Source organism: Dasypus novemcinctus, chromosome 4, assembly GCF_030445035.2.
Source record: "Dasypus novemcinctus isolate mDasNov1 chromosome 4, mDasNov1.1.hap2, whole genome shotgun sequence".
Taxonomy (NCBI): domain Eukaryota; kingdom Metazoa; phylum Chordata; class Mammalia; order Cingulata; family Dasypodidae; genus Dasypus; species Dasypus novemcinctus.
The window spans coordinates 123,302,527-123,326,747 of NC_080676.1; the positions used below are offsets into that span (position 1 = coordinate 123,302,527).

The 24,221-nt window shown below is 35.9% G+C and overlaps 1 pseudogene; it reads left to right on the top strand.

Annotated features, from left to right (window-relative positions):
• LOC101436141 (phosphatidylethanolamine-binding protein 1 pseudogene) lies at positions 1-22,740 on the top strand (annotated as a pseudogene).
• Positions 22,741-24,221: the final 1,481 nt, after the last annotated feature.

Below are 24,221 nucleotides of genomic sequence, written 5' to 3' on the forward strand. Positions count from 1 at the left end.
ATGGAATGGGTAGTGGGAAAAGGTAGTGATGAAACAAACTTCAACCATGGTGACAAGCAACAGAAACGAGGACTGTATAAGGTCATGAACACTTCTTCCTTGTTTTATTATGAGTATGTTTTATATATAAATAAGCTGAACATCTTTGTTTTCTTCCCCATCCTTTCCCCTTATCTCATGATATAAGTTTTATTATAATAGTATTTAAGAATGTCAAGTTTGAGAGTGAGTATTAACCAAGGACTTGCACTATTCTGGAGGGATTTCATGTTTTTCTGGTTATACACAGGAGAGTTGAGTATTGTTAGATGAAAAAAATAAATTTGTATATATCTGTTACTGTTTATTTAGAAACTAAGTATGGTCTAAGGTGCCAACATGGCATGGCTGCCATGTTGAGAAGTGGTGGTGAACTCTGATGGTTAGGCTAATGTGTTAACTCAGCCAGGTAACGGTGCACATTTGCTTGGTCAAGCAAGCACTGGGCTAATTTTAATACAAGGGCATTTCATGGACTTTAATTATCAATAAGTAGATCACATAGATAGCTGGTTACATCTACAATCAACTGAGGACACTGCCATCAGCAATGAATGATGTCTCATCCAATCAGTTAAAGGCCTTAAAAGACAAAGTGTTCAGCATTTAGGGAGAGAATCCCAGTCTCTATTTCAGACAGCCAGCATTCCTGTGGAATTCAACAAGGACTTTCATTGGAGTCCCGGTTTAAACCCTTCCTTCAAGTATTTGGACTTGTGCATCCCAACAGTCACATGAGGCAATTTTATAAAATCTCATACTATTTACAGATATCTTCAGCTGGTTCTGTTTCTTTAAGGAACCTGGCTAATATACCTTCCACCAGAGGATGAAGACAACACACCCTAGATTCCCCAGCCATGAGTCAGTACCTCCTCCCAGGTTGGAAGGGTAGGGGGACTCCTCCATTTTTCCCAAAAAGCCAAAGGTCCTGTGTATGCCATATAAAAGTAATGCAAGGGAAGCGGACTTGGCCCAGTGGACAGGGCATCCGCCTACCACATGGGAGGTCCACGGTTCAAACTCCGGACCTCCTTGACCGATGTGGAGCTGGCCCATGTGCAGTGCTGATGCGGGCAAGGAGTGCCCTGCCACTAGGGGTGTCCCTCACATAGGGGAGCCCCACGTGCAAGCAGTGTGTCCTGTAAGGCAAGTCGCCTGGCGTGAAAGATAGTGCAGCCTGCCCAGGAATGGCGCCGCACACAAGGAGAGCTGACACAACAAGATGACACAACAAAAAGAAACAGATTCCCCGTGCTGCTGATAAGGATAGAAGTGGTCACAGAGGAGCACGCAGCAAATGGACACAGAGAACAGACAACTGGGGTGGGGGGGGGGGGGGGGAAGGGAAAGAAAGAAATAAAAAATAAATCTTAAAAAAAAAGAAGTAATGCAAGAGTGATGAAAAGATCAGCCAAAAAATCCACTCACACCATCTTTCCTCATGCATGCTGCTCACTGCCAAAATCTGTGGAGCAAGTTACCACATGGTGCAAGAACACAAGCCAAGCTCAGGTGCAACAGAAACATCAGCAAATAACTGCTTTATTAGTGACACATACCAAATGGTCTAACAGAGCAGGAGAAGAAATCCCAGTGTCACTGGTCTCCCGTGGGTGCTAACTGATTGAATCAGGGTCAGTGGATGGTAACTTCACCCACCCCACTTCACGTCAGAGAGGAGAGACAAACCTGTGCTGTTTGAGTGTTAATTATTTATCAACCACACAGGGAGAGGGCCCTGCCACTGAGAGGTCCTGCCTGATAAGCATCCGGAGCTGCTTGTTCCCAGTTTCCCATTTCAGGATATGGTTGGGCCTTTTCATTTGACATACCATCTCCCCCTGACTATGGAATGGAAACAGATTGAAACATCTTCACACAATAGAAAAAGAGGGAGTAGGTAAGGGCTGGGAGAGGCTGCTGAGCATTTGTCTGTGACTTTCGCAGAGGTGAAGCAAGGCTGGGGTGAGATAAAACTAATGGCAGTAGTTTAAGGTACAGACTTTGAGGGACAGAGGTGAAACACTAGAAGGCTTTCATGATATCAATCCCATTTGGTTACAATAGGAAAGCAATTAAGATGCAGCAGAAACATTAGAAAAATTTTAAAGACACATTTAAATGTGTTGTTTATTTTCCCTTATCTCTCAATAACCTAATTGTAAGTGTTGTGGGATTGAAAGAAACAGTTCAATTAAATGAATGGTAGAGTCTGGAAAATCCCAGCCATAACAACATACAATCAGTAGTCTAAATTAATTAACTGCTATTTGTTAACATAGAAACAGCACTTAAAACTTTCCATCCAAATATTCTAAGTCTCAAAACTTTAAACAGGCCCAATAATCCAAATATTCCTTACATACAGCATAAGGCCCCTAAAATTAATGTCACTATATTTCTAATGTTTCTGATCATAGATGAAAGAAAATATGCACAATCTAAAACTATTAGATTATAATGTGAGCCTATGTAAGAGTAGAACATATGGTAAGCCATGAAGGTAGAAATCCGTTATTGTGGCAGCATATTTCTACAACTGCTTCAAAATGTCTCTCTGAGTTTTGCATTAAACTTGTTCTTTGTTCTTCCTTGAACTTTACTTGACATTTTGTGGCACTAGTATTTAATAAAAATTTCACAAAAAGGAGTTTAATAAAGGCCAATTCTGTGCAACTGTGATACTGAATTTTTCACCCATTTTCTTGCAATTCTAAAAGTGCTGCAAAATGTCAGACATCTTTACCAGCTAATGTTTAACAATATGCCCCAAAGTTTAACATATACCCTACCAAAAACATGCACAAATATTAATCCAAAAGGTGTGAACCCATCTGTAAAGGCCTGGAGTCATTTGTGAATAGAATCTTCAAAGATTCTACATAGATGAGGCCAAAATGAAACAGGGGAGGCCTTAACCCATGTGATCCCAGTCTTTATAAGCAAACACAATCAGAACATAGTCTGAAGCAGCTATAGGCAATAGAAATCAAAAAGTCAGTGGATATCATAGGAGCAGACACAAGGAGAGAGAAATTACCATGTGAGGGAGGATTGCTGGAATGTTTCAGGCCCTGGGAGAAAGCAAGCCTTCCCCATAACTTGATGTTGGACTTCTAACCTTGGAAACAATGAACCGATAAATTCCTGTGGTTAAAGTCAACCCCTTGGGTGGTATTTATCACAGCAGCCCTGGGAATTTAAGACACTGCATCTGTGCCATACAATGTTCTGTATATTCTATACATATTAACTCATTGAAACCTCGTAATAATCCTGTGAGATAAACAATACTATATTTTCATTTTATAGAGTATTTTGTTTTAGATCATATAGCCAGTGAATATAACAGGCAGTCTGATGATGAAATCTGCCTTCTTAACCACTACTCTAAAAAGCCTACATTAGTAACAACCATTTATATAGCACATAATGTGTGTCCAGGGGTATTGATTATATTTCCCTTTTATTTATCTTATCTATGATTTTTCAAATTTAGAAATCGAAGATTAGTGCGTTCAAATTCAAATCAGTTGTCAAAAGTCCCAGTGACTACCCAAGTTCTTGACATCTAATATAATTTGTTTTAGGTTGGATGAATGAATGAGTGAATGCCTTTTTATAAACATATGTTCTACTAGCTCTACTTCAACTTGTCTCCCTATCTTAACTAAGAAGGAACTGCTAACTTTTACTTCCAGGTCCTTTTTAACTTGAAATGAAAAAAGATAAAAATACATTTATCAACATAGAAAGCCATTTTTATATTAAATTGCTGAAACTAAATGACCTAGTCTTCCCTTACACTGAAAAGTCTGTGTAAACTTCAGCAGAGGGAGAAAGGTCATAGAGAGCTGTAGGAACACATCCAACATTCCATGGAAATGAATACAAGGAAACTATCTTGGGGGTCCACACGGCTCCATAGACTGTGCTGTGATAAAATTGTATGCACAAATTGCCTTAGGGCAAGGATATCCAGCCAAGTTCAACAATAAAGGCAAACTTAACAGGCAGACAGACAAAACCCTAACCTGAAATTCAAGTAGCACGAATTACAATTTAACTGTCAGTAGATTTCACCTACGCTAAAATATTAAAGACAGATAATTGTGTTAAGCGTGGGGCAGGGAGAAAGGCAGACAATTGTGAGGGAAAACTGATTTAATGTTAAAACAGGTTACATATATTTTGAGGACAATACCTAAAATAATTGTCCTAGCAGGTTAATATCATTATAAAATATAAAAGGAAAATAGTAGTACAAAAGACCCTTATACTCTGATAATTAAACACCTGGAGAGAGAAGAAATAAAGTTATTTTTAACAATTCATTAGACATTAAGATTACAGACTGGGAAAATTGTTCAAGTTTAAAAATAAAGTAACAGAACATAATGGAAAAGAATTAGAATGCTATGCTGTTTTTCCCCCTAATTTCTCAAGCTCTTATTCTTAAAGAAAATAGGATATCATGTAGTAGGATTCACCTCCACTTTAGGTCAGTAATAACCTAGTAAGTGGTCATTATTCATACAGTAACATGGGTTATCTTACAGACTTGCAGCCAATACATCTCTCCAGAGATTAGGTTTTTCATTCTGGAGATAGCTTTAAAATTGAGTTCCATCTCATCTTTCTTCAAAATCAAGACCATCAACCCAAATCTTTACATTGTACTCTATAGACTGCAAGAAAGATGAGAAACATTTTTACCAAAGCCCACAAACTGATAATCAATTATAATTGCAGAGTCAGTTTTTAAGGCATAAACATTTACTGATATATTTAATCAGAACTATTAATATCTGAATCTAAACCAAAAATTGAGATAAAATTTTTTACCCATTCACCAATATGCTGCATGCATGAATAATTTTAAAATCAAATGTCATTTAGGTTATTTAAATGTTTTGTTTAACCTTGGCAAACAATTTATTTCCTTTGCATAAGTTTGGATGCAGCCTATAAAACATTTTATTTTTTACTGCTAGGAGGAGATTAATATTGTAGATTTCTATTATCACATTATATTATTGTAAAGTACCCCTATCTCTTGGGGTACTTTTATTCTTTACATGAGATTTGAGGGTGGGGTATAAATGAAAATTAAGAAAACAAAAACCACATTAATATTCATTTGACAAGAAAAATGGTCTAATCAATTGACTTTTTTAGACAGGACAGATTCATTTTTAAAAGAACACACAAACACTGAGAATGTATTTTTAAATTAAAAAAATGTAACAAGAGCACTATATTTATTTTATGATATGGATTTGTAATTTTAGACATCAGCCATTAATTTTTCTTCCTGTTTACCTAGAGCATTAGACATACATAAAGTTGAATAAAAGTCTTTGGTAAATATGTTTGGAGACCTTTTTATTTATTTATTTTTCAAAAAGCAAACTAAAGGATATATGCAAGCTATTGCTCTAGGTAACAAACTACTCATTAATCATATTTGTAGGCAAGATGGGAAAAAATTTCCATGTCTTTGTATTCAGATAAAAAACACATCATATTTCTCTGATAAATAATAAACAGTCATAAATTCTGCAGCACCTACATAAATCACTTGGGTAAATTATTCTTTCAAATGTAATATATTATGTTCAAAATATAGTGTTAGCTATTCCACAATTAAGTGGTTGTTTTTTTTAAGTGACACTCATATTTTCATATGATTCTTTTATTTATACAAAGTAATTCTTGATGCTGAAACATGTATTTCAAAATGAACATTCTGTTTTCCCATTAAAGATTACTTATGATTGCCAAATAAAATATGAAAGCTATACTTTGTTAAAATGTGTTATTTTCACCACAGCTTGTAATTGGCATTTCAAAATAAAGAAAATATGAGTGTTTCCTATTACTTTGTACTAAAATAAACATTAAGAATTCTGTCAGTTCAATATGGTTCTTCTATTTTACTCACTCTAGTTTTGGTCCATATATATTATTATACATATTACTGTGTAGGCTGAAATAAAATACAAAGATCTTCTCCTTTGTTTAAAAGCCTTTATTTGTAAGTCAAATTCAAATTTACATGTGGTTCATACAAAATTTTAGCAGTTTGCTTCTAATTCATTATTACATGGTTTTGTTTTGCATGGGCTATAGTTTTAACTACTCTATAATTAATTTTTAAAAATGATTAAATGACATTAAAATGGTACTTTTTTCTATGAAAATGAGAGATTCTGTGGCCAGTCAGTGCTTTTTAAACATTTTCTGTAACTATTTCTTTTAATAAGGTGACAAAGTCAAATGCATTTTCTTGTTTACTTTTTGATTAAAATTCTACTTGTATAAGGATATTTTCAATTGTAAGAATATTCCTAAGAAACCATTTTACAATAGAAATTCTAAATAAGCTTTTAGAGTTGAGTCTGTTATTTATTTATTTTAATTGTCTATCAATAGTTTTGTTTTAAATATTTTTCACATAATATATAGCTGTGTGTTCTTTTGATGAAATGTACTCCAGAGATAAAATTCAATGTCTCAACAATATCTTGTCCTATGATTCAGTCTTTGAGTCAGAGGTCTTTTATACCCTTCATAGAACCAAATGTAAAAACATCCTTCTGCTGTGTGTCTTCCGACTATTCTATGGAGAACAGCCTGCCTGTTGCATTTAGCAGACGATATAAGTTTATGAGCTTCCCAAGTCTTTCGGTGAGATGTATTTGTCAGAAATGTCTTTTACTCCTTGCACAACAACATATCCCTTTGCTTCTAAATTACTCTTTATTCTTTCACACACTATACATTGAGCTACTTTGCACATAAGGAATGGATTTTTAATGAAAATTCTCAGCCCTAAATATGGGTTAGAAGATATATTGCCTTATGCAACAGTATCATAGCAACTGAAGTTATAAACTAAAGCAATCAGAATCACAAAATGATGTAATCCAGAAAAATATATCAGAAAAAATGACTATAACAGTAACAACCCCCCCCCCCCCCAACCTGCTCAATTCGTACTCCATGCAGAGATTCCCCATGAAGAGACAATTTTCATTCCCTAAATTTAAATACTTCCAATCCTGGATTCTAAAATGGTGATGAGTGTAAAACTGGAAGCTTATGTCTCTCCAGTGCTGGTCTAATTTAGGATAAAATGATCTAATTGAAAGACATATATCGAAGTAGCTAATATATGTTAATCCATAGATAAAATCTACTTTTCTAGTGGGAAACGAAAGTATTTAATGTCAAAAGAAAAAGCCCAGAAATCTCAATTCATTCAAAAGTGTGTATTATGCCAAAAAAGATGTTATGAGGGGAAAAGAAAAAAGTGGCTACTGGAGTGAAAATGTTTCATTCTATTCATTTTAGGGTTATGTTTTGTTCATTTTGTTCTGTAAGTCATGCTTTACAAACCAAAGAGTATTTCAGAAAATGTGTTTAAACACACAGGCAACCTAAAAAAAGAGGCCACAGAGGAATAAGTATATAAGATAAAACCAAAGGGATTTTACCATTAATTCTAATCTGAGAATTGTTCTCCACTACCTTCAAATTAAATTTGCTTTAAAATGTCTGATATTGGTTGGAAATTGTGGGAAGATGGCAGCAGGGTAGACAGGTAGGGCTCAAGTCTCTCACAAAAAAAATGGAGAAAGAGTCAAAAAATGCCCAAGAGAGAATTCTGTTTCAAGACAACATTGAGCCCGCGCTGTACACATCATGAGCAAAGCTCACCTGCCCGAGTTGAAAAAATTTATGCACAAGAAGTTATCATTGAAATTAAATGGTGGCAGACATGTCCAAGGAATATTGAGAGGATTTGATCCCTTTATGAATCTTGTGATAGATGAGTGTGTGTAGATGGCAACTAGTGGGCAACAGAACAATATTGGAATGGTGTAATACGAGGAAATAGTATCATCATGTTAGAAGCCTTGGAACGAGTATAATGACCTGTTCGGCAGAGAAATCAGTTGCTTCCATATGTCCCCTCCCCAAAGGCCTGTTTAAATTTTTTGTTAAATAAACTTTTGTATAATAGTAAAAAAAAAAAAAAAAATGCCCAAGAGATACGTTTCAGGTGTTGGCAAATGAGGACAGTGCTACACAACTACCAGGAGGGTGAGTGACAGACAGATGAAGAATTTGAAACAAAAAATATGAATTACCAACCCTAGTGAATGGATCCCTTCCCCCACTCTCGAAGATATTAAGCTGGGTTAAAACCCCTGGCTCAGGGCAATCTACTAAAAGGCAAACAGGCATCTTCTTCCCTCTCAGCTGTTACAAGGGAAAAGGGAGGGGACACTTTTCTTCGGTAAATTCAGCCTGCAGAGCCTGGTTTGAATCTTGAATCTTGGCTCTGGCCAGAGCAAAACACAGGAAAATGGAGTTTGAAAGAAACACCTCTGTGGAAAGGTGCACTGATAAGCACCATGGACAAAAATTGCTTTTGGTTCTCTCGTTACCTAACAATGGGAGAAAATCTGCACCCTATAGTGAGTCCCTGGCTTAATTTTGATAACTTAAGTTGAGCAATTTTAAAGACTTAAAATTAGTTGAACAAAATATCAAAGAGCTACAAAAAAAAAAAAAAATAGGCGAGAGAAGGATTGACCATTAGAGTAAATTCACCTACATATTCAGATGTCTAGACAACAGCAAAAAATTACAAGCCATATTAAAAGGAAACAAGAAGACATGGCCCAGCCAAAGGAACAAACCAAATATTCTGAAGAGATACAGGATTTAAGAAAATTGGTGATAATCACACAACTCTTCTAAATAAATTCAAAGAATTGAAGAAAATATGACAAAGGGATAAAGAATATTAAGAAGACACTGGGTGAGCATAAAGAACAATTTGAAAGCCAGCAAAAAAAAGTACCAAACCTTTTGGGAATGAAAGACATGATGGATGAGATTAAAAATACATTTGAGGCACATAAGAGCAAATTTGAATTCCTTGAAGACAGAATTTGTGATTTCGAAGACAGAACATCTGAACTAGAAAAGACAGGAGAACAGGAGGAAAAGAGAATGGAAGAAATGGAAGAGGGTTTCAGGGAACTGTATGACACCACAAAATATACAAATACATGCATTATCGGTGTCCCAGAAAGAGAAGAGAATGGAAAAGTGGAAGAAAGAATATTTGAAGAAATAATTACTAAAAACTTCCCAACCTTTATGAAAGTCATAAATATCAATATCCAAGAAGGACAATGCACACCAAAAAGAATAAATCTGAATAGACCTACCCTGAGACACCTACTATTCAGAATATCAGAGATTAGAAAGGATCTTAAAGCAACAAGAGCAAAGCATCACATTCAAGGGAACCCTGATAAGATTAAGTGCTGAGCTCTCATTGGAAACCATGAAGGTGAGAAGAAAATGGTATGCTATATTTAAGGTAATGAAAGAGAAAAACTGCCAGTCAATAATTTTGTTTCCAACAAAAACTGTACTTCAAAAATGGGAGTGAGTTCAAAATATTCACAGACAAATAGTAACTGATAGAATATATTACCAAAAGACCAGAATTACAAGAGATACTAAAGGGAGTGCTGCAGACTGAAAGGAAAAAACAATGGTGAGAGATTTGGAGAAGAGTGTAGAAATGAAGATTATTAGGAAGAAAAAGTTAAAGAGTAAAAAAACAGACAATAGTATAATATGACAAGAGACAGATCAAGACAAAATGGATGAAGTAAGGCCTTTATGGACATTACATTAAATGTTAATGTCTTGAACTCCCAAATCAAAAGGCATAACTTATAGAATGGATAAAAAAAATAAGTCATCTATACGTTGTCTACAAGAGACTCACCTCAGATGTAAGAACACAACCAGATTAAAAGTGAAAGGTTGGGAAAGCGAACTTAGACCAATGGATAGGGCATCCACCTACCACATGGGAGGTCTGCGATTCAAACCCTGGGCCTCCTTGACCAGTGTGGAGCTGGCCCATGCTCAGTGCTGATACGCGCAAGGAGTGCCGTGCCATGCAGGGGTGTCCCTCGCATAGGGGAGCCCCATGCACAAGGAGTGCACCCTGTAAAGAGAGCCACCCAGCATGAAAGAAAGTGCAGCCTGCCCAAGAATGGCACTGCACACACAGAGAGCTGACACAACAAGATGACACAACAGAAAGAAACACAGATTCCCGGTGCTGCTGATAAGGATAGAAGCAGTCCCAGAAGAACACTCAGCGAATGGACAGAGAGCAGACTACTGGGGGCAATGGGGGGAAGGGTAAAGAAATAAAAAAATAAATAAATAAATCTTTTTTAAAAAAAGCGAAAGTTTGGAAAAAGATATTCCATGCAAATAGTTCTCAAAAAAGAGCTGGAGTAGCTCTACTAATGTCAGATAAACTAGACCTTCAATTCAAAACTGTTATAAGGGATGAAGAAAATTATTATATATTAATAAAAGGGGCACATCACCAAAAAGAAATAACTATACTAAATATCTATGCACTTAACCCAAATACCTGAAGTTACATGAGGTTCACACTGAAAAAACTGAAGGAAAAAAATGTCTATATAATATTATTATTATTATTATTAGTGGCACAATAAGAATGCTCTAAAAATGATGGAAGTGATGAATGCACAATTATTTGATTATACTGAATACCACTGATTGTACACTTTGGATGGATTTATGCTTTTTTAATATTTATCAATAAAATTGTTCTGCTGAAAAATATCTGGTATTTTTATTGAGTGCACACACACAGATATTAAAATGAACAAGTATGATAGAAGCTACAATCAAATAGATCCTATTTAGACTAAAATGTAATTCATTTCTCAAGCTACAAAATTAATGGTTCATCATGGTTACTTGTTTCTGTCATGGAGAACACTAGAAAGCAAAGAGATTAAAGTACTTAGGTTTTTCATTTTTGATGGACAAAATGTGAAGATGGAGGCTGGGGAATGGAAGGAAAGAACTCTCTGACTCCAATATTTTCCTGAGGTTGGCCTGGATTATCATTCAGTCTTCATAAATTTCTTAAATTTTCTAATGAAGTTTTTTTTTCTAAACAAGTATATGTACACAATTTCAGGAAACTTCACTCTTGAGAATTTTAATGTAAGTGAATGCATATTTTAGATAATGCATGAAGTTTTGTTGTCTTGTTTGATTACCATAACTAACTCTACAAAGTGTTAAGATTTTAAAGGTATCTGTATTAAGATTATTTGTGTGCATTAAGCCACATTGTAAATCTGCTTGTGATAATTACAGTCCAAAGCAGGATAGTTATTATTAAATAATATTAATATTAATATTATTATAGTATTAGTTATTATTAGATAATATTAATATTAGTAATAGATTATATTTACCAGATGCCTACAATATTCTGTAAACACATTCTACACAGGTTAACAAATCTAAGCAATAATCTCTTTGAAAGATAAGCACTATTATTATCCCCAAAATATTGGTGATAACTCTAAGACACAGAGTGATATAGTACAATTCTTTTACGGAAGGAGAACTAGTAAGTATTGGAACCAAGGTTTAAACTGAAATGAAGTTTGAAATCCAGAACCTGTGTCCTTACCACTATGTAATTCTGACATTCAGATAAGTCTATCAAATAGATACCTCCACACATAGTCAGATGACAGAGCAGGCCAGGTAGCTACTTTTGTGATGAACATAAGATGAACTTTCTTTTTTTTTTTTTTACAATTAATCAGTATATAGATGTTTGTTTTGTAAGTTCACAACCTTTACTATATACTGGATATTTATGTATGCCAATGCATGAATGATATACTTCAATAAAATTTTAAAAAATGAGTATAATAAAACCAATCATTAACATTTCTACACACAGCTCCTTAAATAAATGGTGAAATGTGATTTTTTCCCAATAAAGTATATTTTATTCAATCAAAATTTATTATTAAAAAAATCTTCCCAATACTCACTTTATCCCCACTGCATTGATACATGATAAATATTTAAGAAAGATGTTACAAATGATTATTTTCACATAATGCCAACTTGTGATAGTTTATCCTGATTGATATGTCTGTCAAAAAGTACAAAGGGGGAGCCAAACCCCAATTTATAGGACAAGATGCTGAGATCATTATATGATTTGGAATTATTTGACAGAGGGCAAGAAGACAATGATAGCTGGAGATATGCATACAGAATTTCAACTGTGAAGTGGATTTGTTAAATTTATGCAAAATTCTGTTTGACTTCTTTTTTTGAACAAATATGACAGTGTAAGACACAGTTTTTTGGGGCTTCCATCAACTGAGAGAGAGACTTGGAAAACACAAAATGGAATTAAGCCTATCTAGAAATAAGGAAAGAACCAAAATACAAAACCCAAAGGTGAAATGAGAGACCAAACACCAAATCTGAACTGAAAGTGCACGAGGAGAGTTAAAAAACCTGGAGAATGACTATCTTGCATAGAACCCTTTTCTCTAAATTATTTCTGATTTGACTTGGTAGGGTAATTGTGTAACGTGATTCCAACTTCCTTGGTCAGGTAAACCTAAATGAGACTACACTTTTCATGAAATATAAAGTTAATTGTCTTAAATCCTTACATTTTCATTAGACTGATCTACTAGACTTAGTTTTCTATTCTGCATAACAAATTACTACAGATTTGGTAACCTAAAGCAACACACATTTATTATTCCAGTTTCCTTGGTCAGGAGTCCTGGCACAGCATAGTTGGATCCTCTAATTATGGTCTAACAAGACTGAAATCAAGGCATTGTCTGGGCACAACATTTTGATCAGAGGCTTGAATGAGGAACAGTTCACTCCCAAACTCTCCCAAAAGGCAGTAGGAGATGGAATCTTGAGATTCTGAGTCTCTGAATTCTAGATCCTTTTTAATTTTTTTTCATCCTATTTTATTTTTTTGTCTTTATTTTTTTAATGTTACATTCAAAAAATATGAAGTCCCCATATAACCCCTACCCCCCTCTTTCCACTCCTCCCCCCATAACAACACCTTCCTCAATCATTATGAGACATTCATTGCATTTGGTGAATACCTCTCTGAGCACTGCTACTGCTGCACCTCATGGTCAATGGTCCACATCATAGCCCACACTCTCCCACAATCCACCCAGTGGGCCATGGGAGGACATACAATGTCCGGTAACTGTCCCTGCAGCACCAACCAGGACAACTCCAAGTCCCAAGAAAACACCCCCACATCACATCTCTTCCTCCTACTCCCTACCCCCAGCAGCCACCAGGGCCACTTTCTCCACACAAGTGCCACATTTTCTTTGATTAATAATCACAATAGTCTATGAATAGAATATCGGTTAAATCCACTCTAATCCATACTCTATTCCTCCATCTTGTGGACCTTAGAATGGTTGTGTCCACTCTACATCTATGTCAAGAGGGTCTTAGATTCCACATGGATGCTGGATGCAATTCTCCTGCTTTCAGTTGTAGGTACTCTTGGCTCCCTGGTGTGGTGGTTGACCTTTTTCGCCTCCATGTTAGCTGAGTGGGGTAAATCCAATAAACCAGAGTGTAGGAGTTGCAAGTCTGTTGAGGCTCAGGGCCTGGCTATCACATGGTCAGTCCAGAGATTCAGGTCTCCTGGGTATACATTAAACCCCAGCAACAACTACAGTTCCATAAACCCTTTTTTAAAGGGTTAACCTTTCATTATCTTCATTTCCTTGATTAATCACCCTTTTTATTAATTTAAAGCCAATTGATTATGGACCTAATGATATCTGCATAATCCCTTCACCTTTGTCATATTCTATTGTTTAGAAGTAAGAACAGTTTCTCCCAACACCCAAGAGGAGGGGATCATAGATGGCTGTAGATCATCAGGATTAGGTTAGAATTCTGCCTACTTACATCTATCAAGAGAGGTGGGCAAAGAAAACCAACACAAAGGAGTTTGATCTTTATTAAAAAGGATCTAACTATCCTGTGTCACGAAGATAGAAGTGACTTCAAGACATAGCATGGCCCAGACTCTAATTCAAATTATGCTGTTTCTCTAGGAAGTTTCCAAGCTGAAAAGCACAAATCTTCCTTCCTTTAATACTTAAGTCACAGAACTCTTTTTTTATCAAAATTTCCAGTTAAGTTTATCTTGTTTTGACCTAGATGGTGGCAGGAAATAATCAGCATTTTCTTCTTGTTTGTTGCCTATTTCAAGTCCTGTTCTATCACCACTTTTTAAAACTATTCTTGTAAACACACTTTGTTTGTAGTGTTGGTGGGCTTTTCTTAGTTACTTTCAGCTTTTAAAGTGTTTCATAAATTGAATTCTTAATTGAGTATGAGTATAGAGGGTTGACTATGTACGTTTGCATTCTAGCAAACATATATTCTGGGTTTTTTTTCATGTTATTAGAGGGTCAATATATTTTTAACTTATATTCCACAAAGGAATTGAATATTTTACTGCCATATTACTCCAAGCTATTTTCTAATTTGTATTTGTTAAACATTGGCTTATATTGGAGCAAACATTTTCCTATGTTTCTGACTTTTTCTAGTATTTTATAATGATTTAGTATACTAAATCATTAATTTAAAGGGTACATTTTCATGTAGCCATCTGGGTCACAACTGAAAATGTTAAATGAAACTGGGCCAAGTCTCTATAGAACATTTCTTATGTCTTCCATGCTTACTCTGAACTCTTGATAATGATGTTTTAGATATGCCACCTACACACTCATTTTACAATTAGTTTTACATTTAATAGGTCAGTTGAACAGTTTGCATTTCCCAATATATTTATTAACTTGTCATGTGAAACAAGATCAAAAGTCTTGCTAATATAAAGATTGATTACAATTATTAATTTTCTAGAATCTTCCAAAGCTATTATCTGTTATGATAGGAATTTTTAATTTTCAAATAATGCAATGGGCCAAATCTTTCCAAGTGTTGGAAAATGTGTTTATTTTCAATTAAGCTATATGCACAAAAAACTGCATAAATATAAATTTCATCATAATCTTTTTCATTACATTTTAATTTTAGCCACATCTTTAAATGTCTTGTTGCTTCATGATGATACAAACCATAAGTACCTAAGACAACCATCATTTGTACATTTGTATACACTTTCCCTATTCCATCCCTTTCCCTATTCCATCTTAGTCATTTGTCCTTTTATTCTCTATTTTTCTGTTTTAATTTTTTAAGCCTGAGGCTAAAGTAAGCAATATTAGAAATCTCCAGCGTTATTGGCTAATTATTTCTTATTAGATTTACTTAGCTCTTTAACACAAGAAAAATAGTGTCATTTCTGTCTTTCAGATCTGCCATATGAAAGGAGTATTTTTCAGTTCTCTTTATAGCACATGTATTTGCTTTCATTTTGTTTTGATTAGTTTCTTTTTATTTTATTTCCTTTTATTTTTTTCTCTACAAATTGCCAGTATTTATATTCCATTCTTTTTCTTTCTTCACTTTGTTGTTTAAGTAGAGATGTTGCAGGTTTATAAGTAAATCATGCAGAAAATAAAGAGTTCCCATATATCCCCATCATGCACAGTTTTCCCTATTATTAAAAATTTGCATTAGTTTGGTACCTTTGTTCAATTGATGAAACAATATTATTATAAATATACTTCTAATTATAATTTACAGTTTATGTTAAGGTTCACATTTGTGTTATATATTCCTATAGGTTTTTTAAAAAAATTTATGCAATGAACATATATACATTCTAAAATTACTACTTTTAATCACTTTCAAATATATAATTCCATGGTGTTAATGACATTCACCATGTTGTCCTACCATGCCCACCATCCATTATCAAAATTTTCCATAAACCCAGACCAAAACTTTGTAAAAATTAAGCATTAGATCCCCATTTTGTACCCACACACTGAACTCTGGTAACCTCTATTCTAGTTTTTTGCCAATTTTAATTATTTCATATTAGCAAGATCATAAAATATTTGCCCTTGTATTAGTCAGCCAATGGGATGCTAATGTAAAGGACCAGAACTCTGTTGGCCTGTATAGAGGGTATTTATTTGGGGTAGCAGCTTACAGTCACAAGGCTCTAAAGAGTCCAATTCAAAGTACCATGAGAGGTACTTTCTTACCCAAAGTCATTGGTCACATGTTGGAACAAGATGGCGGGTGATATCTGAGAAGGTCCAACCTTCGTCTTCCTCTTAAGGCTCTGTGATACCAGCTTCTTCTGATCTCAGTTGCAAGCTGGCATAGGCTGAGCTGTCCTGGTCTCTTCACAAGCTCAGCTGTAGAGTATCAGGTTCATATCTCTTCTTGGCACCTCTGCCATGTCTAATGAAACCTTCTCTCTTTCCTGGTATTTCTGCTTCTCTGTGTTCTTCTCCTGTGTGTCTACTTCTGTGTGAGAGTCTGTTTTATCAGCATAAGGGAGATGCGGCTCAACCCTGAGTTGCACTCTAATGAAGTGGTTGAATCAAAGTCCTAAACTTAAAACAATTTAATCAGACGGCTCAGCAGTATGTAACACAATCAAAGGGTATCATGCCTAGAGAAACAGACCAGTTGACAAACATAATCAATATCTTTTTTGGAATTCATGAATAATATCAAACTGCCACAGCCCTTTTGCATCTGCTTTATTTCATTCAATGTGATGTCTTCAAGGTTATGCATGCTATTATATGTATTGGGACTTCATTAATTTTAATGGCTGGATAATATTCTATCGTATGCATATACCACATATTGTTTATTCATTCATCTGCTTGCTGGTGAAAATTTGGTTCAATTCCATCTTTTGGCAATTGTGAGTGATACCTCTATGAATGTGGATTTGTAAATATCTTTTCAAGTGCCTGTTTTCAATTCTTTTTTATATACTTAAAAGTAGGATTGCCAGGTCATATGGTAATACTATACTTAACATTCTGAGGAACCACTGAAATGTTTTTCACAGCACCCAGCACCATGTTACATTCCCATCCACAAGGAAAAAGTGTTCCTACTTATCCACAACATTGATAGCACTTGTTATTTTCCAGTTTTTAAAATAGTAGCAACTATCTAGATGTGAAATGGTGTCTCATTGCGATTTTGATTTTCATTTCCCTAATGAATAATAATTTTGAACATCTTTCCATGTGCTTATTGGCCATTTGTATATTGTCATTAGAGAAATGTCTATTCAAGGCATTTGCCCATTTTTCAAATTAGGTTGGAATTTCTTACTATATTTGGATTATATACCCTTATTGGATATGTGGTTTCCACATATTTTCCCCATCCTCTAAGTTGTCTTTTTACTTTCATAATGAAGTCATTTGACATAAAAAATGTTTAATTCTGATAAATTCTGATAAATTCACATTTATTTTGATTGTGCTTTTGGTGTAAAGTCTAAGAAATCATTGCCTAACAGAAGACCCTGAAGATGTTTCCCATGTTGTCTTCTAAGAGTTTATAGTTTTGGTTCCTATATTTTTGTCTTAGGACTATTTTGATTTAATTTTTGTATAGGGTATGAGATAGATGCCAATGTTTATTCTTTTCCATGTGGATTCCAGTTTTCCCAGCACCATGTGTTAACAAGATTATTCTTTTCTTAATGACTGGACTTGGTAAACTTTCAAAAATCACTTGGCCATATATATTAATGTTTATGTCTGAACTCTCAGTTTGATTCCATTAGTCTATATGCTTATCATTGTGCCAATACCATACTATTTAGATTAATATAGTTTTGTAATAAATTTTAAACTTGGCAAGTATGATTCTCCCAAGTTCACTTTTATTTTCAAGATAGTTTTGGCTATTTGCAACCCATTATTATACAAATTTGATGATTGGTTTTTCCACTTTTGCACAGAAGGCTGTCAGAATTTTGACTGGGATTGCTTTGAATCACTTTGGCCAGAATTGACATCTTAACAATATTTAGTCTTCTAGTCCCTTAACATGGGATGAATTTTCATTTATCCAGGCCTTCTGTGAGTCCTTTTTTATCTTTTATTTTAATAATTTTTATTTTTAAAGAAGCTTTAGTTTACATAAATGTGACATAAAAAATATAAGGGATTACCATATGCTTCACTCCCTCATCCACCAACACCTTCCCACATTAATAACATCCTTCATTTGTGTGATACATTTGTTACAATGACGAACTCATATTGAAGCATTGCTACTGACCATGAGCTGCAGTTTATATTATAGTTTACACTCTGTCCCACATAATTTTGTTAGTTATGACAAAATATACAATGGCCTATATCCATCACTGCAATGTCATGCAGGACAAATTCTTAGCTTAGTATTATATACTGCTTAAGAGTTACCTCCTGAAGTCCTCCTTTTTGCTCAAATGCACTACCTATCCCCTGGTGTGGGACATGACTCCTATGAATGACCCTCTTTGACTGAGAGATTTTTCCTAAGCACCAATAGCGATGTATCTGAAAAAACATCTTGACCAAAAGGGAGAAATGGTAAATACAAATGAGTTTTTATGGCTAAGAGATTCCAAAGTCAGTCAGGAGTCATTCCAGAGGTTACACTTATGCAAATCTGTGATTTCTTTTAAAAATGTTTTGTAGTTTTCTATTTATAAGTACTTTATATGCTTGGTTAAATTTATGCCTAGATTTTTTTATTGTTTTAGTTTATATTGTAAAAGGAATTTCTTTTCTTGATTTCCTCTTGAGATTGTTCATTACTAGTGTGTAGATACACAAATGACTTTTATGTTTTAATTTAGAACCCTGCCATTTTGTTGAATTCATGTAGTGGCTCTAGTAGCTTTGTTATGGATTTTTCAGGATTTTCTATATACAGAATCATGTCACCTGCAAATAAGGAATTATTTGCTTATTCTTTTCCAATCATGATGCATTTCATATCTTTTCCAGATTAATGCTATGGCTAGAACTCCAATACAATATTGAATAACAATGGCAACAGCAGGCATCCTTATTTTTTCCCTGAACTTAGAGGGAAAATTTAGTCTTCACCATTGAATATAATGTTGAATGTAGGTTTTTTTAAATGTGTCCTTTATCATGTTGAGGACGTTTCATCTTAGTCCAATTTTTTTTTTATGTGTATTTATCATGAAAGTGTGCTGGATTTTGTCAAATGCTTTTTTTTTTTTTTGCATCAGTTTAAATGGTTGTGTGGGGGGTTTTTCTCCTTTGTTCTATTAATGTGGCATATTACAATAATTGAATTTATTCTGTTAAGCCACTGTTGCATACTCAAGGCAAATCCCAATTGATCATGGTGTATAATTGTTTTCATTGCTTTTGCATTTAGTTTGCTTGTATTTTATAGAGGGATATTTTCATTTATGTTCATACAATAGTGGTCTTTAATTTTCTTTTCTTGTGGTCTCTTTATCTGGCTTTAATATTAAGATGATGCTGGTCTCAGAATAAGTTAAGGAGTATTCCCTCCTCTTCAACTTTTTGGAAGAATTTGAGCAATATTGGTGTTAATTCTTCCTGGAATATTTGGTAAAATTCACCAGTGAAGATATGTGCTCCTGGATTTTTCTTTGTTGGGAGGCTTTTGAATACTGACTCAATGTCTTTACTTGTTATTCATCTAATGAGGGCTTTTATTTCTTCTTGAGTCAGTGTAGATAATTTATGAATTTCTAGAAATTTATCCTTTCCATCCAAAGTATTTTCTTAAAATCCTTTTTCTTCTTGTGGGGTCAGTAATAATGCTCCCCTTTCATTTCTGATTTTAGTTATTTGTGTTCTCCCACTTTTTTCCTTTGTCAGTCTAGATAAAGGTTTCTCAAATTTTATTTTATTGATCTTTTCTAAAGACTAACTTTTGTTTTCATTGATACTTTTTATTTTTCTAGTTTCTATTTATGTATGCTCTATTCTTAATTATTTTTCTCCTCACTACAGGTTTAGTTAACCTGCTTTATCTGGGTCATTCAGTTGTAAGGATATATATCTGATAAAAATCCAGGCAAATAAGAGAAATATAGCTTCTTGAGCTCCCATAAGATACTTAATATCTCATAGCACCACCAACTTTATGATGACTTGATAGGTATTTTAGACAATGCTAAAAAGAATGTAGTTCTCTTAAGTATAAAGATTACCTGAAGATTAAAATGGAAAATTAATATCAAAGTAACTGAAACTATATCTAGTATAAAAACTTAACTAACAGACGATTCATAATTATTGAACTGATTATATGTAATCATACATAACCCAAAGTGCCTGAAGGTGATGGTGATAATGATAGTGAGATCTACTTAATGCAAGGATTACTTAATGTAAATCTTAGATTTTGCAGCCTGTCCAAGAGTTAAAATTTCTTCAACTTTATTCTTAAGGACATTTATACTTTCTTGAGTCTTTACATGCTAATCTTCTAGTTTCATGGAAAATATCATATATGTTCTGACCGATGAATAATTAGAGTCTCTTTATGTTTAAATCTTAGCCTGTTAGCTCTGAGTCAAATTCCAACTGGCTACACATTTGTCTTAATTTTAGAATGGTAATTATTTTTTCCTTCCTGGAATAAATGCTTTATAAAGCTATTTTAATTAAAATATTGTGAAGATAAGCAATAATAAAATAGAGCAGTAGAATAAAAAAGAAATATTTGATGAAGATATGGAGCAACAAGAACTCTAATATGTTAATGTGGGGATATAAACTGCTGAAAGCACTTTGTATTTATATATGATAGTACTGCTTAAAACACATTGTAGCAGTTTGATAGGGTTATGAATTCCAAAAATAGATATTGGATAATGCTTGTAATCTGCTCTGTACCTGGGCATGAACATGATTGAGTTATGATTAGGGCATGGCAAAGAACAGAGTTGAGGTTTTCTGATGTTGATGTTGGAGTTTGATGCTGAAGACTTAAGCTGGAACCCTGGGAAGTCAGCACACAGAGGAAAGAGAAGTCAACTCCAGGAAGAAAGGAACCTTGAACTCAAAGAAAAGCAAGGCCCAGGAACATAGGAACCCAGTGCGACCGTTTGCTCGGTCGGTAGAGGTGGGGTCTGGCTGCGGACGAGGGGTTGGTACAGCTCTGGACGAGGGGTCGGTCCCACTTGGGATGAGGGGTCGGTCCGGCAGCAGATGAGGGATCGGTCTCACAAGGGGTTGCGCGGTTCGGCTGACGGGGTCGCCCGGCGAAGCCGGCGACGAGGGGGTCACCCAGAGAAGCAGGCGATGAACTGGGGACAAGGGAGGCCAGGCCCTTGTCGGGGGCTCTCAGGACTGGAGGGCGCATGGCAGAAGAACTACCGCGGAGACAAGGTAAACACGCAAGTCCACTTTATTGAGGGAGAGGCAACAGTTTTATAGGGGCTGGGGAAGGCTGATTGGTCGAAGCCACGCCCTGTTCTGATTGGTTGCCGGAGAAAGGTCAGTGGGCGGTACTGGACGGGGGAGGGGCGGTGATTAGGGGTTGGCTGTCGCTGTTGCTGGGGGAAGGGGCAGGGTTTAGAGATTGGTGGCTGCTGTTGCTGGGGTAGAGGGCAGACTTGAGTTTCCCACCCACGCCTGGCTGTTGCTGCTGCCAGGGGGGAGGGAAAAGGGTAGACTGGATTTTTCCGCCCTGCGCCTGTGCAGGGAGAAAGAAGAAGAAGGGTGCTGCCCCACAAGGCATCGTGTGGCGCCATCTGGGAGGAGGGGCGGCCGCAGAAGCATGGCTGCCGAGAAGGGGAGACCCGAGGGCACTCTGCACCCATGCCGAGCTTCCTTCAGGGGTGGCGGTGGGCCCGACCAACCACCCTATTATGGGGGCAGCAGAATTAGGCCTACCGCGGCCGCTCCCCTCGCCAGGCCAGCAAACCACACTTCAGCCCGAGGGGTGACCGCAACCCAGGAAGCCTGAAACCTCGCAGATGTAGGCAGCTGTCTTGCTCCAAATAGATTTTGGCGAGGGAAGTACTTATGCTTTAAGGCCTGGTATCTGTAAGCTCATACCCATAAATAAATACCCTTATACAAACCAACCAGTTTCTGTTATTTTGCATCAGCACCCCTTTGACTGACTAATGTACACATTGTAGGTAGTAAGTGGGCAGCTACCAGTTGGTGTTGTTGAATTGCATTTAGCCTCCTGAAGCAGTCCCTGCATTCTGCCTCACTTGTCTCTGTGGTGCCTGTGGACTTCAGCAAATAGTTCTGGCTCTTGAACCTGCAGGAAGTGGATGAGTAGCCCAAACACCTGCTGTAGGTCAAATATTCTGGTGCATTGTTCAACAAATTGGGGTAAGTGCTGACACTCATCCATGTTAAGGACCAACCCACCAGCATTGAATGGGATGGTCTTGATCCTGGTAAACTCCACACCTTGGTCCTGACAGACCTGGGTGTTCCCAGAAGATACCATACCAAACACAGGGAATGGCACCTTTTTTAGGTGGCCAACACAAAAGTTAACAATGTTACCAGGGTCACAGTCCTCTCTGATTAAGCTGTCCTTGGGCTTCCCAAGGGAATAGACCTCCACCTGTTACCCCTGGCTGGTTCATGAGCAGGACATGCCACTGAGGTGTGACAAGCCCATTTTCAGCAAATGATATGGTGACCACGATGGCTATGTCAAGGTGGTGTCTTTCTGAGAAAGTACGAACTTAGGACCCCAGTGGCTGGCACGTGTTACCAGGCTAAAAGGGATGATTATGTGCCCAAACTTCATACAGCTGTCAGGAAAGTAGAAAAAAGCCAGAAAACCTAAACTTGGGGACTGCAGAGGCCACAAGCAGTAGTCTCAAATTCAGTGACGCATATTGATTTCTCTTCTTTCCTGTTCCTATTCTTATAAGTGAAACTTTAGCAGTCTTATAGTAGTTTAGGGTGATATTTTGCTGTCTGTTCCTTAGAATTACAGAGGGGCACACATCCCAGTTTGTTTTGATTAAATATGAACTACATTTCGCAGGATATTTTTGTACTATGATGGGGTCATCAAACTGTTAACATAAAATAGTAACCCAGAATTTAAAGAAGGAAAAATCTAGGTAAAAAGACCAGATCTATAGTAATAGGGCAGAAGATCAGAGTCTTTAAGGGAGCTAAAATTAGTTGCCTCTGCCTTCATGAGCCCATCTTCAAAATTGTGCACTGGGGAGTCTTCTGAGAAATGATTTTACAGTGCCTCCTCTCCAAGAAAGCTAGAGGCTGGCATCCAGGCCAAACCCTATCAAGGTCCGTTTCAGTTGGTCAGTTGCTGTCAGGGTCCTGTTCTGACTCCTTTACAGGATCTACATCTGGAGACTAACTTTTCTGGTGTTGAGGCACGGCCATCTTTATAGGCAGCAGTGCAGGTGGGAGGTCAACAGACCCTTTAGATTTGGACCTGCTAACTTCAGTGGTGTAGCACAAGCTGGTCTGGAGTTGCTGAATGTTGTGTTAATTTTACTCTTTGATTATAGTAGAATAAAAATAAAAACACTGAATTTAAAAATTAAAAAAATAAGAAAAACTTTATGAATGACCCAATAATTCTACTCTTAGAAATTTACAAAACAGAAATACTATATGTTTGTGCACATAAAAACTAGACCAAAAACTATAAGAGATTGTAACTTACAAAATGCCCATCAGCTATAGAATGAAAAATGAAAGTGTGTTGTGTTAAGTCAGAACACAACACATAACATTCCTTTTCATTAAATTATAACATACATACCGAACAGTACAGGTCAATGAAGATTCAGTGTATATATACCCAGGTAATCATTACTGAGTTCAAGGTAAGGCATACTATGTACGTTCATTTGTCCCCCTCTTGCCTCCTTCAAATCAGTACTGCACTGTCCTCCACAAAAGAAACCACCTACCTGAATTCTGACAGTCAAGGTTTTAAAATTTATATAAACGAAGTCATCAAGTATGTATTTTTACCTATTGGACTTTCTTTGTTCAACATTATGTTTGTGAAATTTCATTCATGTCATTATATATAGCTATCATTTAATTAATGTAAATCATTTTGAATTAGTACAACACATTTTCATTTTCCATTCTATAGCTGACCAGCTGAGATGGACCTACTTTCTGCTAGTATGTAGGAACAATACCGGCTTTTGTATACAGATTTTATATGCAGCAATTTTCTTATATTACTTCTGATTTTATTCTGTATAGTCTCTTAAAATGTAATGATTCTGTGGTTTTTCCTTTCCAATATTCATACCATTGTTACCATCTTCCTGT